Source organism: Lissotriton helveticus, chromosome 12, assembly GCF_964261635.1.
Source record: "Lissotriton helveticus chromosome 12, aLisHel1.1, whole genome shotgun sequence".
NCBI lineage: Eukaryota > Metazoa > Chordata > Amphibia > Caudata > Salamandridae > Lissotriton > Lissotriton helveticus.
In genome coordinates this window covers 880,754,165-880,768,386 of record NC_136073.1, presented here as the reverse complement: position 1 = coordinate 880,768,386, position 14,222 = coordinate 880,754,165, and the positions used below count along the sequence as shown (strand labels likewise).

Below are 14,222 nucleotides of genomic sequence, written 5' to 3'. Positions count from 1 at the left end.
TTTTCATATTTCATGTCCTTTTGATCTAAAAGAACCTTTTTTTTAATGGATTTTGCATGAAACATAAACACATCCATTCTTCTTTGTGCCATGTTTCCAGTCCCACTGTTTCCTTTTACAAACCACTGCAATTGGTTCAGTGCAAGAGAAAGAGGAGGACAGTTTTCAGTATTCTTTGCATGAAAAAAGAAAGCATGTGAATGAAGATGACATAAACCCATCATTTTTTTATTTTTTTATTTAGGAAGTTTTATATAGTGCTTGCCTGACCGTAAGGTATCGGAGCGCTTCACAGCAAGTAAAGAGCAGTACAGAGGAGTGAATAAAAACGAAGATATAGAGCAGTAAGCAATATACTTAGGGTACAAATCGTAAGAGAGGATAGTGACGAGTTCAAAATACAGAGTCTTGATAACCACCTCAACGATAGCAGCAGTGACGTTTAGAACTCCGAGCTACTCCTATCTGTTCGAAAGGGAGCGGTCGAGGAAAAGGAGTTTGAGCTGGCTTTTGAATTTGGGGAAGGAAGGAATAGTTCTGATGTGGGGGGGATGGAGTTCCAAATTTTGGGCGCATTACCGGCAAAGGGTCTGGCCGCAGTTTTTTGTTTTCGTGCTTTTAGCGGGATAAGGAGTAGAGTATTAGAGCTTCTGAGAGCAACCACATAATACCATCATACAACCACGACACGGGCTAGCCCCTGTCACTCTATTTATTCAATAGCTAGCCAAAAGTTAACAGGTCATAGAGGAAGTGTTAGTATGACCATAAGTAATTCAATGTATTTGCCTACTGATTTGTGGCAGCTAACCAGAGCACCCTGCATGCAAACAAATAGAGCTGGGTGAGCGGGGGCGGTGCGTGCATTTGAGCTTTGGGGCGTTGTCCCACTTATATCATGGCTCCTGACCACCTATTAAGGCGAGGAAAGTACCATTTATAAATAGGGCTCTCAGTTTTATGGTATGTATTTTCTTGACATTTCCATCTGTATTTATCCATATTTATTTTTTACACATTTTATCTTTATTTATCCATTTTTATTTTAGGTTTTGTAAGACAAATGAAGTAAAATTAGTACATTTCCACATTTATTTAAACAATAAATATAAATTCTTATCTGAATGTATGACCGGTTTCAATATTATGAAGGTCGACAGATGATATGCCAATACACATATTACAAATATAAACATGTTAGTATCAACCTTTTGCATATATACTAGAATTAAAGCCTCATAACAATAATTTCTTTATTTTCTTACTGATTACCTGTAAATCTACATAGCTCTTAGCTTGATAGTCATGACTGACAATATTTAGAATCCCTCAAAAAAAGAGACTAATTCCGTTTTTATCCACTTTTACATTTACATACATACAGGAAAATAAATGATTTTCTGTCTCTATTTATCTGTAAAAATCTGTAAAAATGGAAAACAGGCAGCCTTATTTATAAAGTATACTATTTACATTTTACCCGCAGCCTGCGGCAGACAGCCTTTTCTGTGGGCCAGATTTATAATTGACAGCTGAGGCGGGGCCTAAGCCAGCGTAAGCCTAAGGGAGGTGTGGTTGCTTAACATTGTTGACAGGCACCCGGGTCCAAGGGCACATGTTGGGTTGGAGGCTGCCTGTCTATGGTCAGCCACTGGAAGCCTCCCTGCTGTCTCTCCACCTCCGCTTTATTGTGCCGGGGATGACTTCAAGCTGCAGCCCCGGGTCTCAATGTAAGCGCTGAGGTGGCCTGCCCTAGCCAATCCAGGTGGTGCTGTAATAGCAGGAGCAGCTACTGGATTGACTTAGAGGCGCAGGGTATACAGGCACATGCATCAAAGCTTTTTGCGATCACAAATGGTGCGATTCACAAAAATTGTCCGTTTGCGATCACAAAATTAACTTTTGCGATGCATCAAGGGTCAAGGCCATCGCAATTTGAGAATTCGCAATTAATTGCTAGTTCGCAAATTGCGATTGCATTTAAGGTATAGCAAATTGAGATTCCCTAAATGCAATGCATTAAAGCAAAAAAATCAGCGAATTCGCTAATAAGGGGAGCAAATTACCATGAAGTTGAACTTCATGGTAATTTGCAAAAACTTTGAAAAATGCACTTTTGTGCATTTTTCAAAGTTTCATGTTGCGCACAAGGCATGTGTGTGCGCAACATATGTGCACAGATCAATTTCAGGGGTGCAACAGGGTATCCTTTTAACACCCTGGCACCCTTGAAATTTCATTCTCAATTTGTGATTCTCTAATTGAGATTCGCAAATTGAGAATGTCTCCCATTCATTCCTACGGGCCTTTAGGCCCATAGGAATGAATGGGGAGGTATTCCTTAATTGCGAGTCGCAATTAAGGAATGTTTAGAAATCGCTATTTTTTAAGCGGTTTCTACATGCATAGGCTTTTGCGAATCCCTAATTGCGATTCCTTAAAAATCGCAATTAAGGAATTGCAAAAGCCAACATTGATGCAAGTGCTTGTCAGTTCCCAGGCCGGGCCTCTGCTAATTGTTTTCGCCTCTGCTGAATATGTAGTAATTAATCTTATGGGAACATCCTTTTTAGTTTCCTTTGACATAAGTGAGTCAAGGGTAACTTTTCTAGACACAGACATTTACATCAAGGACAACAAGATTCAAACCATACTTCATAGGAAATAAACAGCACCAAATGTAATTGTACACGCTGAGAGCTTCCACTGACAAAGTCTAATAAACAGCATCCCATATGGAGAATTGTTAAGAATTCAAAGGATTTTTTCTCAGGAAAGTGAAATGGAAAAATACACCAGGGAAACAACACAAAGATTTGAAGGAAGAGGATACAAAAAACATGTAATCAAACCAGGAATAGCGAAAATGAAACAAATATTAATAACAGCGATATTAAAAAACAAGGAAAACAAAACTAAAAAGGATGGTCCAATAAGATTAATTACTACATATTCAGCAGAGGTGAAAAAATTAACAGAATTCTAAGAAAACATTGGAACATCCTACAACTGAATTCAACAGTGGCAAAAACAGTGGGAAATCATCCAAATGTGACATTCAAAAGAGCAAAAAATCTAAAGGACCCCCTAATGCCCAGTCACTTTAAGAAAAACAAACCTACAAACTGGCTAACACATTCAGGTTTTCATAAATGCAATAAATGCAAAGTGTGTCAAATTGCAGCCAGCAAACAAAAGGTCACCTTAGTGAAAAATCAAAAATGGAAATTCAAACAACATATTACGTGTAAAATTCAATTTGTGATATACGTCATAGAATGTCCTTGTAACCTACAATATGTAGGAGGTACTGTCTCTGAATTGAAAAAGCGGATGTTAGAACATGTGAGAGCAACAATAAACAAAGATTGAAGTAACGCAGTGGCAAAACACATGGAAATACATCATCAAAGCAACTGGAAGAAATTAACATTTTATGCAATTGAACAAATTAAACTAAATGAACGTGGAGGAGATCGAGAGCGAAAGCTACGGCAAAGGGAATCTTGTCATATACTTAACTTGAGAATAATAGCACCATATGGTCTAAATCAGGACGAAGAATTATACATTCATTTATGGATGGCCTGGACAATAACAGTAACTTCTTTGACTATTAGCTCTATTGTACACTATCTATCTCACAGAATGGAAATAATGGTTTTATGGGGTGGGGGTTGCCATTTTTTAGATGTTGTGTGATTTGCACTGGAATTATGCACTTTATTTGGTTGGTAAAACCCAAGGTATATCACATCTATAAAATAATCGAAACAATCTTGCTCAGGTATTGAGAGGTGCAAGGATCTGGTTTTTAGCTGAATGCAAGCCCATTAGAGGGCTAAATGTTTTGAAAACAATTTATTGGAATACTATAATCAATTGAGTTGAGATCTACCATCAGGGTGACAGGAATCTGTTATAAACAAAAAAAGTTTTGATATACAATCGATAAATTAAAATATTGTCAGATTGAGGGTCACTATGAATAGACATTTTATTATAGTATGGGCCCACCAGAGGGCACAATTCTCGAATACAAATACCTACATAATTGTTGATGAAATTATATAATTAATGCGACATGTAATGTAAAAGAAAGACATTCAAAAACTACCGATCCCAATATGCATCTTAAACAAAGTCAATTATGACTAATAATTCATGATTGGTTTTAAGCAAAAAACTTATGACATATAAATCATTTTACAAGTGTCATCATATACTATGGTTTTTATTAAAGTTTATATATTGTTATTCACGCTTTTTCACTTTTTAAATACATAAAAGTACACCTTCCATGAGTGCTTGGGAACGCCATGGGTGGCAATGACGAAAGATGTAGAAAGGAAAAAGTATAAAAAATGTTGGGAATGGTGGTAATACAGAAATGCTTTATATCCCGGGACCAAAGTCTCCGCGGGACCGAAACGTGTAGGGATGTGGATCGTATTTTATACAGCCTGAATTTAATTACAACATAAAGATTGGGAATTCACCCATGAGTGCGGCTCATTACTTTCAACTGGATGAGTGATATATATATATATATATATATAGATAGATAGATAGATAGATAGATAGATAGATAGATAGATAGATAGATAGATAGATATATCATACAGGCACACATACACACACACATAAAACACAAATTCAGATGTACAGATACACACACACACACAGCATCAGTGAGGCTTAAAAACACTCACAGACATGCATACATGTACACAAGCATATACATACACACTCAGACAACACACTCTTACACACAGACATATATATACACAAAATACATTCTTTCTCTCTAGCTCTTTCTCTCTCTCTCTTCCTGCAGCTCTCTTTTGGCTCATCTCTTAATTTGACATTATGTCCTCAGAGTCTGCTACTCAGGTCCCTCCTTCAGCAAACACTGCCGTTTTCACTTCCTTGCATTGTCTTGCTTCGCTCCCTGGAACTCCTTTGCCCAGTTCAGACTAGTGGGGTGTCGGGCAGTGCATTTTACCCGGGCCTTGGAATGGTCCATGCATATGGTGTGACTGGGGCAATACCACCCTTTCACCCCCTCACTACAGCATGTTCCCCCCTCTTCCCCACACTGGTTAATCCAGTGATACTCACAGTACATCCCAGGGGCCACATGTGGCCCTCCTGACCTTTCCATGTGGCCCCCAGTTGAGCAGCAGCACTAGGGTGCTGTTTTCTTTACAAAGCACTAATATTCATAAAGATATTACATAAAAGGCAAGCATTTATTTACAGTCAAACTGAAGTAAAAGAAAAAAGAAGAAGCACAGACGGTATCCTGCACCACTTAAATTTAAGAGCAACTTTATTTTTATAGACATCTTGCAGCAAACCTGTGATAGTATGATAAAGTCTCTTCAAAATTCAAAAAAATCTATTTAGTTAATAAGCAGAAACTGTTTCACCTAAATACATCACATTATATAAGTGCTTTGCAGTTTTTTTAAGTGACAGTTTTCAAACAACAAATTTAGAAACATTTATGCCTAGTAAAGATAACAAAGTGTTCTGAAAACCCAAGGAATACCGAGTGAAGGAAAGAGAGATGTGTGTGAGCGAGAAACTGAGAGAGAGATATGTTTGTGGGAGAAAGAGGAAGAATTATAAAAGGATACCTCTTTCCCTTTGGAAATAAGTTACCACCCTAACCAGGGAGTCTATAACTGATCAATGTGTTGAGACTAGAATTGTGGTCACAAAATATTGATACATACCATACAGACTCACAGACTGGCAGGAATGCCCTTAATCGCCCCTTCCAAATTGTGATTCAGTAAGAGTAGGACAACCTATTTTAGGATGTGGGAAAACTCCTCTGAATTGCAAAAATGGGTTTAGTACATATTAAAAATGGATTTTGCAGTTTTTAGGTGTGGATTTATTTTTCTCACACACACATTTTGCTAAAATACCTTTTTGTTTCCTTGATTAGGTGTTCCTGCGATTTGCACCTCGTGCCTGAGTTATTAAGTTACATTCGGATGATGGCGTTCCAAGGTATGTACAAAGCAGCCATGAGATTGTCTGCCCACTGAGGCTTTCACCATTTTGTAACACTGACAAGCCTGCCCCCAGTCACACATCAGAGATGCCCTTTTTCATGGTTTTGAATGATTAAATGAATAACTCAGGAGTTTATGGGGCCTTTCAGATCATTAAACCATAGAATACAGTCCTGGCTTTTAGTTTGCCTTAGATTCTAGGGGTAGATGGTTTGTGTTCCAACCCCCGGGGGCTCCCAATCATATCCCACACTGCAGTATGTCATATACATGTCCCAGCGCTTCACCAGAATAAGTATTTTTCACAGGTCCTGCGTATCGACTCCTTTCATGCGATCTAAAAACATACCATAGACTGAAAGTTTAAAAAATAGTGGGGCATATTACCAAGGTGGGCGTTAGGCAATTATCGCAGATTTAGCGGCTGTTTTTGGCCACTAAGCGGCGATAATTCTATCGCCCTATTAGCAAGCTGTCGCTAACTGATGTTAGCGACAGCATGTAGGCGATAGCGAGCGGTTTGTGGCCCGCTTTGCATGTCAGCGATATTTATCGCTAATGACATGCAAAGTGGGCCTACCCAACCAGTTAGCGACTGAAGGCAGTCGCTAACGTCGCTATCGCCTATTAGCAAGGCAGGCGTAGCGTTGGGAATATTCACGCTAAGCGTGAATATCTCCAAATACTAACACCTGCCCAGATCAGTTCTTAGCCAAATTATCCAATGGGAGGTGGATAACATGGCTAAGAGCATGTCGTCGCTAATGCGTGAATATCGCTGTATTCTCAGCGATATTCACGCATTTCGCCGCTATCGCTGGATATTTTAGCACAATGGAGAAAAACGTTGCTAATAGCATGTTTTCTCCGCTAACATATCCAGCGATAGGCAGCGATGAAAAAATCGTCGCTAAGCCTATTTAGCGATAAATATCGCTACTTGTTGATAATATGCCCCAGTGTTTTTTCAATCCATCTATCACATATGATTTTATTTCAGAAATATGCCATTAAAACCTTACATTAAAAAAACAATCATTGCACCATAAGAACTATGTGCATCATTAAAATAAAGAAAACGTTGAGGGTACCTCTGTTCGCTTGGCCCTATAAGTGTAACATGCTATTTATGCTTTGATTTAGTTATTCATTGCTTTGTCCACATATCACCCCCAACTGGACCTCAGTGTAAACCCCACGTCAGAAGCATGTGAAGATAAATATGCTACCTTATTGTGGTGGTGGTCTGCAGAAGGCACAGAATGCTGCCTGCTTTTTTGTTGTAAAATAGTTTGTGAAATAAATAATAAATAACACATTGTTATATTGTTATAATGGCAGGAAAGTCTAGACACACAATTCAGTTTTTTTTAAAGTTAAAAGAGCTTTATTGCAGTAAGTAAGAACAAGGGGTACAGCATTACAGCAACAATTGTAGGAAAATACAAAAATAGTATACAGTATATAAAACCACAGTAGAATAAAAACCTGATGTAATTGCTGTTGTAAAAAGCAACAACTAAAATTAAGAACAGTAATACAAAAATAGGTACCTTAGCAAATTAGCATTTTACATATTATAGACTAGCTGTACCCGGCCATGCGTTGCTGTGCCTCAGTCTGGTTAAATGATAAAGAAAGAAAAGAGTAAGCACGCGTTTCTAATATGTATAAATTCACAATGTTTGTGGGTATACAATATGTTTTTGTTGTTCCATTGTCTGTGCAGATATAGAGATTGTCTGGTTTGCCGACTCTAGAACACGCAACATATAATTGTCCATGTGAGAAGCAATCCGGGTCTGGATCTAAACTGCACAATTCTAAAGATTAGCCCTGAGTTTTTAATTTTTTTTTTATAACAAACCACAGTTTGAATACCACAGTACATGTATCATAGCAAGTACTCAAGGTATTTTTCTTTTTGCTGCTTGTTATCCAGTTTTTCTCAATATCAATTTGATACATTTTTAAATCACTTCACATCAGTTGATATAACAGAAACAATCAGTACAGATGGTAGATGTTGGACTCATCCGTAATATATAACATGTAATAGAACAGCAGGTCGCTGTTGCATCGTGTTCTTTTAAATTATGTTGCAAACTGAACCAACTCCCCCCCCCCCTCCACCCACTTCCTGGTCTGCCACCCTGACACCAACCGTCCATCCTGATATATATGTAGACAATTGTCTCTATGAATCCCTTGTAGTTGTTGCGCAGCAACCAAATCGATAGGGTCTGTCCGGGCTTTCGATTAAAAACATGCGCGTATTGGACACGCGTGTATTCGAATCCAACGTTGTGTATATATAAACATGCGCTTCATGGAATCCAACGTTGTGTCAAAATTTCAAATCAATCGGTGAAGAACTTTAAGAGATTTAAGATTTTGAAAAGGCAAACATTTACATTTTTGTTTATGTATATTGATAGATAGATAAAGAGAGAAAAGAGAGAGGAGAAAAGAAAGAAAGAAAAAACAACATCCTGCAATAACAGGCACTATAAATGTTCAAATAGCTAGGTGATAATAATATAATATCGTAATATGAATAATGTAAAATTAATAATTCTCAATAATCATGGAGGCTGAAAAACAAAAGTACTGACTTTGTTATGTATTACAGGTGATGATAAATAATTAGTGAGTGGAGGCCAAAAGGCTTCCTTTCGAAGAAGTTGATGAAAGGTAGTGCCAGAAGCTCTATCCAGCCTATGATGGTAACAGAGAAGGTTCCACCAGCCAGAAAACGTAACCTTAGTGGCATCTTTTCAATTAGAGGTAATAACTTGTTGTAAGCCAATGTCAAGTAACAAATCCACAAAAGTTCCCAACTTGTGGGCACCAAACCAATTTGCAGAACTACTACCCAGAAAAATGGAGTAAATATCAAAAGGAAAATTAATAGAACAAATAGAGGAGATTGATTTACAAATCTGTGTCCATAAAGAGGTAATGTTAGGACAAAAGAAAAAGGAATGTAAATATATACCAGGAGTATTTGTGCAGGTCTAACAATTATGGGATATATCAGGACTATATTTGGAGATAGATAATGGGGATAAAAACAATCTCTGATAGAAGTAATATAAAGTTTTAGCATTACAGGAAGTGTGTTGTACTCGTAACCAGCTAGAGTTCCAAGTGTGAACAGAACAGGTATGTTGTAAGTCTGATTCCCATTTAAATTTGGTCTGACTCTTGGGTCGATTAGGAATTGAAAGATGAACATATTTATAAATGTGCGAGGCCCAAACAGACAGGGAGGTGGATGACGGTTCCAATGAGGGATCAAGTGAAATAGAAGAAGATCGAGATAGAAGAGAGTACTGCTGAGTTAAGAGCAATCTCAAAGAGTCGTACTTAAGAAAGGAGGTAGCGGACAGACCAAATTTGGATTGAACTTCCTGAGAGGAAAGAAAATGTGTGCCTTGAAACAAATGTTTAACTTAGACTCTGCCTTTAGCAATCCAATCCTTCCAGAAAAATAGTACGGTTAGAGAGTTTAGTGGATTTATTATGCCATAAGGAAGAATGAAGGAACTTTTGCATAGATGAAAGAGATTTGGTAAAAACCGGATAAATGGTCTCTATAAACTGTGAAATGGTTGGGGACTTAAACGAATGAGGGGGATGCAGGAAATTAACTAGTGAAGAAAAAGGAAGAGGATGAATCCGGGAATACTCCAATTTACGCCAAACCAACATAAAAATTGTTTCCGAGGGAGAGAGATATGGTAAAACTTGACGTATTAGAAAAGAAGAGTGATGCTGTCGGAAATTATGAAAATTGACCTCTCCCAATCCTTAGGAGCAGGTAAAAAAGACAAAGAAATACAAGCTTTCTGATTATTCCATAGGAATTTACTTAGAGTACTATTAAGTGTTTTAAATAACCTTAATGGAAGCTTCACTGGTAACATGGATAAATAGAAATTAATGACAGGGAGCATCATCGTTTTGATAGTGTCCAATCTACCCCACCAAGATAAATATAAGGGTGACCATTTCTCTGACATATGAAGCATTTTTAGCAAAATATCTTCCAAGTTAAGTTGAACCACTTTGGAGTTTGAGGAGGAATATTTGACCTACAAACAAGTAATGTAATTTGTGTTCCATTTGAAACCTGTATCTATGAACATGTTTTTAAGCAGTATTTGTTTAGTGGGAGAACTTCAGATTTTGAAAAGTTTCACTTATAACCCAACAAGGTGGCGTAGGAAGATAGGATATCATTAAAAGTGAGTAGAGAGACAAGGGGATCAGAGACATTTAACAAAATGTCATCGGCATAAGCTGTGAATTTGATTTCATTGGATTTGTAAATAAAACCACGGAATAAGGGAGGATGTCATACAGAATGGAGAAAAGGTTCTAGGGATATTATAAAACGCAATGGAGAAAGAGGGCAGCCTTGACGAGTGCTCCTTTGAAGGATAAAATATGAAGGTTGAGAACCGTTAACAAAAACTGAGGTAGTTGGGGAGAAATAGAGTAAACTTATATAAGACAAAATAACAGAACCAAAACCATGCCATTTGAGTGCCTGCATGGTAAAAAGCCAGTGAAGGTAATCAAAGGCTTTTTCAGCATCTAGGGTAATGGCTGCCAAAGGCGAGGAACTCTTGGAAGCAAGGTGAATAATTTTCAAAAAGGTTCTGGAATTATCTGCCAAAGTTCTACTCCTGACAAAACCAGTCTGTTCGGGACCAATCAGGTCTGGAATTACCTGTTTGATACAATAGGTCAACACTTTAGCAAAACGTTTACAACCTAAGTTTATTAGAGAAATATGACAGTAGTATGCACAGGATGAAAGATCCTTATCCTTCTTTGGGATTAAACAGATCATAGCTTCTAGAAAAGTACCACAGGCCTCGTTATGGGGAATAAAGTGCTGAAAAACAGATTGGAGATAAGTGATAAGAATCTGTGAAAAGCAAGAATAACATTTGGTTGTAAAGCCATCAGGGCCAGGAGCTTTGTCCTTAGGTAACTGAGCTAGAGCAAGCTTAATCTCGGACAGGGACAGATTATGATCCAGAAAAGAACAATCAGGAGAAGGAGAGGAATGAGGGGGTAGAGAATCGAAAAATGAATCCAAAGCGTTGTCTGCGGGAAAAGTCTCAGCAGTATATACATTTTTATAAAAATCTGTGAAGCATTGCAGTATCTCTTCATCTTTAAAGTGATTAATACCTTTTTCATCAATGATAATAACTATTTTGGATTTCTGAAATTTGACTTTCAAGTAGTTTGCTAACAATTTACCAGCTCTATTGTGTCCACCATCGAATTTAGAGTTGATCTTTAGCAATGTCCCAGAAACTTCCTCGGTCGATTTTCTTTAAAAAATTATTTTTGCCTCGACTAGCTGTTTGACAGTGTCTTCATGATTAGGAGAGTAATATGCATGCTTGAGTTGTTTAATAGAAAATAATAAGGAAGAGGATTCTTTAAGAAGAGTTTTTTTTCTTCACAGCCATGTGGTCAATGATAAAACCTCTGGCTGTTGCTTTAAAAGTGTCCCAAACAGTATGAAAAAGTATGTCCGGGCTGGTGTTAGTAGGAAAAAATACTGATATAAAACTTTTGAAGCGCTCTATAAAAATGGGATCTTTAAGTAAATATTTGTTAAAGCGCCATCTACAAGGTTTAGAGGGTTCAGAAGGGAGATCTATATTAGAAAAAAACAGATGCATGGTCCAAAGTAAATATGGAACCGATTTCAGCATGTGTTAAGTTAGTGAGAAGATGGGGAGACAACATTTTTTTATCAATTCTAAATTTGGAGTTGTGTGTGGGAGAATAAAAGATACATTCTGACTATCTGGGTTGTATGTCTTCCGTGCAACAGCCAAACCTCTTGAATAGATAGTGTTTGTAAAGCTTTTTGCATTTTATTAGGGATATATCTAGAGGAGGATTTCCTGTCAAATAAGGGATCCATACCCTGATTACAATCCCCCCCACCAGGAGATTTTAATTAGAACAGGAATGCAAGACAGACGACATAGATTGCCAAAACTGTGAATCTAAACCAGTAGGGGCATCAATATTAAGGAGAGAAAGAGGGGAACCATTAATGACTAGGTGAAGAAGAAGCCATCTTCCATCAGCGTCCCTCTCCTCCTTTTCCATAGTTAGAGAAAGGGATTCGTGAAATAATGTCACCACTCCATTCTTTCTTTCCTTAGCCCGGGAGCAAAACACTTACCCCACCCTGTGCTTTTTAAGAGAGCTAATATAATTTTCATTAAGGTGGGTTTCTTGTAGCATTGCAATCTTACATGGTAATCTAGATAAATGAGTAAGTACTCTCTGTTTCTTAATGCGGTTATGGAGACCATTCACATTCCAAGATACAATACGAAGATTGTCAGTCATAATAAGGAAGGAAGAACAATACAAGCAACCATGAGTATTCCAAATTGGTACCTGTATGAAATCGGCATGCAAAAATATTAAGCCAACAAGCCAAAGTGCAGCCAGAAACAAATGTTAAAAAGGCACATATCGAGATAGGAAAAGTAAATGAAAATGGTTTGAAATAGAGAATTGAAAAGAAAAGAGGAGAGAAAAGAATTACAACTCAAAGAATAAAGAATAAAAAAAGAAATCAAAGATAGAGAAGAAGAGGAAAAAGGAAAGAGAAGGAGGTGTAAATGATAAAGGAAGATAAGTTGACAGGAAGCCAAGAGACTTCAGTCAGAGTAGACAAAGTACACTGCCAGTGAGGATCAAACAGCACGAAGAGGCGGGGAAACGCAAAAAGAAAAACAAATGACAGAGTCAGCGAAGTCGGGGAGAAACGATGAAGACCACTACAAAAGGTCAATGAATAAAAATAGAATAAGGAGCGGCAGTTAAGAAGATATTATGAGCAGAGTTAAGCCGAGTGAATAAATGTTACAAAAGATAAACATAACAAACAAACATTGTTAATGAAGCGAGTAACACTTACCTACATTTGAAGAGGAACTATAAACACTAGGACTAGGAAGGGAGGCACAGGGAGGAGAGAACATCAAGGAAGGGTATCTGTACTAGACAAGCGACATCTGTAAAAAAGAGATTGCAAAAATGGTTACGTAGAAACAACCTAAGAAAACAAACAATATTTACATGTTAAACAAGAGAACAGAGGCAATAACTATTTGTTCCTGTAAAATAAAGAAAGGTTATGTGAAAGAGAACTGAAACGTGTAAAACGTATCCATATTCAGGATTTCCCAAAATCTATGTCTTCACCTTTGTGGCGAAAAATAAGTCTTCAGGGCAGTCAAATGAGTAGGACATTTCCTTGCAAGTAACTTTAAAGATACAGCGATGCACTAGACCATATCTGGCATTCATGGAGTACAGAAGCGGACTGAAGGAAAGGAACTCCTTACGGCGGGAGGTGGGTGGCGGGTGGCGGGCGGCGTGCAGTGGTAGCATGAGCCACATCTTGTGAAAAGAAAACTCTCTGGCCAGACCATAACATCTGCTTTCTCTGCTTGGCCGCTGAGAGAACCATCAACAGTTCAGTATTTAAAGAAAAAATGACAATTATCCCTCTCGAGCGACTGGTTGGCGATGCAGAGGAAGACCCTCCAGGTTGGGTCCAATGCAGTACGCACATTGCAGGTTGAGATTAGTACCTTCTTTAAGGCCAACCAGGTTATGGATATGATTTTTGAGGAAAGCAAGCATGTCAGATCCCTCTTCCCCTTCAGGAATACCATAATGTCTAAAGTTATTACGTCTGCTGCGATTTTGCAAGTCCCCCGTTTGTTGTTTGAGAAGAGCTATTTCTTTGGAGATAGCATCGACTTTAGGGATCACGTCCTGAGCATCGCTAATCCTCTGCTCCACCACCGACACTCTAGACTAGAACATATCTCCTCTAGTCTCTAAAGGGTAGCATTGGTGTCTATGACAAAAGGTTTCAAAAGTTGTATTTCTTCCATGAGGTCATCTAGCGTTAAGGGTAATGGAGATTTTGTAGGAGAACAAGGCTCCTTCTTTTGTCATTTTGAAGCAGCAGTAGTGGAGTCTTTGCGGAGGGAGGACATGTTCACAGAGGCACCCTTTTGACTGGAGACAAAGGAAGACTCCGTGTAGAGAAAAGAGAGGGTGGGTTACATAATGTACCACAGCCACAGATAGCAACCAGATATTAAGTGCATACCTCAATTTGAA

General features: G+C 38.0%; 1 pseudogene across 1 annotated transcript in view; it reads left to right on the top strand.

Moving 5' to 3' along the window:
* Positions 1-5,963: 5,963 nt before the first annotated feature.
* The window catches only part of LOC144799218 (phospholipid scramblase 3-like), a 135,572-nt pseudogene continuing 127,313 nt past the window's right edge, over positions 5,964-14,222 (top strand). The window contains exon 1 of the transcript XR_013603777.1: positions 5,964-6,024. The product of XR_013603777.1 is annotated as a phospholipid scramblase 3-like (transcript). The remainder of the gene's footprint in view (positions 6,025-14,222) is intronic.